Here is a 6069-nt window from a genome sequence, read left to right on the forward strand (position 1 = left end):
GCTGGATCGGAGATCGAGGGTAGTCATCGAGCTGTACGCGTGTCAAGAACTCGGAGGTGCCGGAGTAACGGTACTTGGATCGGTTGAACCAGAGGACGTACGACTACTTCCTCTACGTTGCGTCAACGCTTCCGCTTCGGTCTACGAGGGTACGTAGACAACACTCTCCCCTCGTTGCTATATCATCACCATGATCTTGCGTGTGCGTAGGAATTTTTTTGAAATTACTATGTTCCCCAACAGTGGCATCCGAGCCTAGGTTTTATGCGTTGATGTTATATGCACGAGTAGAACACAAGTGAGTTGTGGATGATATAAGTCATACTGCCTACCAGCATGTCATGCTTTGGTTCAGCGGTATTGTGAGATGAAGCGGCCCGAACCGACATTACGCGTACGCTTACGCGAGACTGGTTTCACTGTTACGAGCACTCGTGCTTAAAGGTGGCTGGCGGGTGTCTGTCTCTCTCACTTTAGTTGAACCGAGTGTGGCTACGCCCGGTCCTTGTGAAGGTTAAAACGGAGTCTATTTGACAAACTATCGTTGTGGTTTTTATGCGTAGGTGAGATTGGTTCTTGCTTAAGCCCATAGCAGCCACGTAAAATTTGCAACAACAAAGTAGAGGACGTCTAACTTGTTTTTGCAGGGCATGTTGTGATGTGATATGGCCAAGACATGATGCTATATTTATTGTATGAGATGATCATGTTTTGTAACCGAAGTTATCGGCAACTGGCAGGAGCCATATGGTTGTCGCTTTATTGTATGAAATGCAAACGCCCTGTAATTGCTTTACTTTATCACTAAGCGGTAGCGATAGTCGTAGAAGCAATAGATGGCGTAACGACAACGATGCTACGATGAAGATCAAGGTGTTGCGCCGGTGACGATGGTGATCACGACGGTGCTTCAAAGATGGAGATCACAAGCACAAGATGATGATGGCCATATCATATCACTTATATTGATTGCATGTGATGTTTATCCTTTATGCATCTTATCTTGCTTTGATTGACGGTAGCATTTTAAGATGATCTCTCACTAATTATCAAGAAGTGTTCTCCCTGAGTATGCACCGTTGCGAAAGTTCTTCGTGCTGAGACACCACGTGATGATCGGGTGTGATAGGCTCTACGTTCAAATACAACGGGTGCAAAACAGTTGCACACGCGGAATACTCAGGTTATACTTGACGAGCCTAGCATATACAGATATGGCCTCGGAACACGGGGACCGAAAGGTCGAGCGTGAATCATATAGTAGATATGATCAACATAGAGATGTTCACCATTGAAACTACTCCATCTCACGTGATGATCGGACATGGTTTAGTTGATTTGGATCACGTAATCACTTAGATGACTAGAGAGATGTCTGTCTAACTGGGAGTTCTTTAGTAATATGATTAATTGAACTTAAATTTATCATGAACTTAGTACCTGATAGTATTTTGCTTGTCTATGTTTGTTTGTAGATAGATGGCTCGTGCTGTTGTTCCGTTGAATTTTAATGCGTTCCTTGAGAAAGCAAAGTTGAAAGATGATGGTAGCAATTACACGGACTGGGTCCGTAACCTGAGGATTATCCTCATTGATGCACAGAAGAGTTACGTCCTGGAAGCACCGCTGGGTGCCAGGTCTACTGCTGATGCAACTGACGACGTTAAGAACGTCTGGCAGAGCAAAGCTGATGACTACTCTATAGTTCAGTGTGCCATGCTTTACGGCTTAGAACCGGGTCTTCAACGACGTTTTGAATGTCATGGGGCATATGAGATGTTCCAGGAGTTGAAGTTAATATTTCAAGCAAATGCCTGGATTGAGAGATATGAAGTCTCCAATAAGTTCTACAGCTGCAAGATGGAGGAGAACAGTTCTGTCAGTGAGCATATACTCAAAATGTCTGGGTATAATAATCACTTGATTCAACTGGGAGTTAATCTTCCGGATGATAGCGTCATTGACAGAATTCTCCAATCACTGCCACCAAGCTACAAGAGCTTTGTGATGAACTATAATGTGCAAGGGATGAACAAGACTATTCCCGAGCTCTTCGCGATGCTGAAAGCCGCGGAGGTAGAAATCAAAAAGGAGCATCAAGTGTTGATGGTCAACAAGACCACTGGTTTCAAGAAAAGGGGCAAAGGGAAGAAGAAGGGGGACTTCAAAAGGAACGGCAAACAAGTTGCTGCTCAAGTGAAGAAACCCAAGTCTGGACCTAAGCCTGAAACTGAGTGCTTTTACTGCAAGCAGACTGGACACTGGAAGCGGAACTGCCCCAAGTATTTGGCGGATAAGAAGGATGGCAAAGTGAACAAAGGTATATGTGATATACATGTTATTGATGTGTACCTTACTAATGCTCGCAGTAGCACCTGGGTATTTGATACTGGTTTTGTTGCTAACATCTGCAACTCGAAACAGGGACTACGGATTAAGCGAAGATTAGCTAAGGAAGAGGTGACGATGCGCGTGGGAAATGGTTCCAAAGTCGATGTGATCGCGGTCGGCACGCTACCTCTACATCTACCATCGGGATTAGTTTTAGACCTGAATAATTGTTATTTGGTGCCTGCGTTGAGCATGAACATTATATCTGGATCTTGTTTGATGCGAGACGGTTATTCATTTAAATCAGAGAATAATGGTTGTTCTATTTATATGAGTAATATCTTTTATGGTCATGCACCCTTGAAGAGTGGTTTATTTTTATTAAATCTCGATAGTAGTGATACACATATTCATAATGTTGAAGCCAAAAGATGCAGAGTTGATAATGATAGTGCAACATATTTGTGGCACTGCCGTTTAGGTCATATCGGTGTAAAACGCATGAAGAAACTCCATACTGATGGACTTCTGGAATCACTTGATTATGAATCACTTGGTACTTGCGAACCGTGCCTCATGGGCAAGATGACCAAAACACCGTTCTCCGGATCTATGGAGAGAGCAACAGATTTGATGGAAATCATACATACAGATGTATGTGGTCCGATGAATGTTGAGGCTTGTGGCGGATATCGTTATTTCCTCACCTTCACAGATGATTTGAGCAGATATGGGTATATCTACTTGATGAAGCACAAGTCTGAAACATTTGAAAAGTTCAAAGAATTTCAGAGTGAAGTAGAAAATCATCGTAACAAGAAAATAAAGTTTCTACGATCTGATCATGGAGGAGAATATTTGAGTTACGAGTTTGGTTTACATTTGAAACAATGTGGAATAGTTTTGCAACTCACGCCACCTGGAACACCACAGCGAAATGGTGTGTCCGAACGTCGTAATCGTACTTTACTTGATATGGTGTGATCTATGATGTCTCTTACCGATTTACCGCTATCGTTTTGGGGTTATGCTTTAGAGACGGCCGCATTCACGTTAAATAGGGCACCATCAAAATCCGTTGAGACAACGCCTTATGAACTGTGGTTTGGCAAGAAACCAAAGTTGTCGTTTCTCAAAGTTTGGGGCTGCGATGCTTATGTGAAGAAACTTCAACCAGATAAGCTCGAACCCAAATCGGAGAAATGTGTCTTCATAGGATACCCAAAGGAGACAATTGGGTACACCTTCTATCACAGATCTGAAGGCAAGATTTTCGTTGCTAAAATCGGATCCTTTCTAGAGAAGGAGTTTCTCTCGAAAGAAGTGAGTGGGAGGAAAGTAGAACTTGATGAGATAACTGTATCTACTCCCTTATTGGAAAGTAGTTCATCACAAGAACCGGTTCCTGTGACAACTACACCAATTAGTGAGGAAGCTAATGATATTGATCATGAAACTTCAGATCAAGTTTCTACTGAACCTCGTAGGTCTACCAGAGTAAGATCCACACCAGAGTGGTACAGAAATCCTATTCTGGAAGTCATGTTACTAGACCATGATGAACCTACGAACTATGAGGAAGCGATGATGAGCCCAGATTCCGCAAAATGGCTAGAGGCCATGAAATCTGAGATAGGATCCATGTATGAAAACAAAGTATGGACTTTGGTTGACTTACCCGATGATCGGCAAGCCATTGAGAATAAATGGATCTTTAAGAAGAAGACTGACGCTGATGGTAATGTTACTGTCTACAAAGCTCGACTTGTTGCAAAAGGTTTTCGACAAGTTCAAGGGGTTGACTACGATGAGACTTTCTCACCCGTAGCGATGCTTAAGTCTGTCCGAATCATGTTGGCTATTGCTGCATTTCATGATTATGAAATTTGGCAAATGGATGTCAAGACTGCATTCTTGAATGGATTTCTAGAAGAAGAGTTGTATATGATGCAACCTGAAGGTTTTGTTGATCCAAAAGGTGCTGACAAAGTGTGCAAGCTCCAACGTTCCATTTATGGACTGGTGCAAGCATCTCGGAGTTGGAATAAACGTTTTGATAGTGTGATCAAAGCATATGGTTTTATACAGACTTTTGGAGAAGCCTGTATTTACAAAAAAAGTGAGTGGGAGCTCTGTAGCATTTCTAGTTTTATATGTTGATGACATATTATTAATTGGAAATGATATAGAATTTCTGGATAGCATAAAGGGATACTTCAATAAAAGTTTTTCTATGAAAGACCTCGGTGAAGCTGCTTACATATTGGGCATCAAGATCAATAGAGATAGATCAAGACGCTTAATAGGACTTTCACAAAGTACATACCTTGACAAAATTTTGAAAAAAGTTCAAAATGGATCAGGCAAAGAAAGGATTCTTGCCTGTGCTACAAGGTGTGAAGTTGAGTCAAACTCAATGCCCGACCACAGCAGAAGATAGAGAGAAAATGAAAGATGTTCCCTATGCTTCAGCCATAGGCTCTATCATGTACGCAATGCTGTGTACCAAACCTGACGTATGCTTAGCAATAAGCTTGGCAGGTAGGTACCAAAGTAATCCAGGAGTGGATCACTGGACAGCGGTCAAGAACATCCTGAAATACCTGAAAAGGACTACGGATATGTTTCTCGTATATGGAGGTGACAAAGAGCTAGTCGTAAATGGTTACGTCGATGCAAGCTTTGACACTGATCCGGACGATTCTAAATCGCAGACCGGATACGTGTTTTTATTAAACGGTGGAGCTGTAAGTTGGTGCAGTTCTAAACAAAGCGTCGTGGCGGGATCTACATGTGAAGCAGAGTACATAGCTGCTTCTGAAGCAGCAAATGAAGGAGTCTGGATGAAGGAGTTCATTTCCGATCTAGGTGTCATACCTAGTGCATCGGGACCAATGAAGATCTTTTGTGACAATACTGGTGCAATTGCCTTGGCAAAGGAATCCAGATTTCACAAGAGGACCAAGCACATCAAGAGACGCTTCAATTCCATTCGGGACCAAGTCCAAGTGGGAGACATAGAGATTTGCAAGATACATACGGATCTGAATGTTGCAGACCCGTTGACTAAGCCTCTCTCACGAGCAAAACATGATCAGCACCAAGACTCCATGGGTGTTAGAATCATTACTATGTAATCTAGATTATTGACTCTAGTGCAAGTGGGAGACTGAAGGAAATATGCCCTAGAGGCAATAATAAAGTTATTATTTATTTCCTCATATCATGATAAATGTTTATTATTCATGCTAGAATTGTATTAACCGGAAACATGATACATGTGTGAATACATAGACAAACATATAGTCACTAGTATGCCTCTACTTGACTAGCTCATTAATCAAAGATGGTTATGTTTCCTAACCATTGACATGTGTTGTCATTTGATTAATGGGATCACATCATTAGGAGAATGAGGTGATTGACATGACCCATCCCGTTAGCTTAGCACTTGATCGTTTAAGTATTCTGCTATTGCTTCCTTCATGACTTATACATGTTCCTGTAACTATGAGAATTGTGTAACTCCCGTTTACCGGAGGAACACTTTAGGTACTTGTCAGGACCCCGACTCGATGCCACATGGGTCTAGCATGTAACACCTCATATCACTTTGCGGCCTCACGTACGGTATTCCCACGGGTGTCGCCTTACCTTTGCCCGGGACCGTTTGCGCCTTTTGGCACACGTATATGATAGTGTCGCTAGCACCCATATGATAAGGAGCCCGGGCTGACA

Source organism: Triticum dicoccoides, chromosome 1B, assembly GCF_002162155.2.
Source record: "Triticum dicoccoides isolate Atlit2015 ecotype Zavitan chromosome 1B, WEW_v2.0, whole genome shotgun sequence".
Classification (NCBI taxonomy): domain Eukaryota; kingdom Viridiplantae; phylum Streptophyta; class Magnoliopsida; order Poales; family Poaceae; genus Triticum; species Triticum dicoccoides.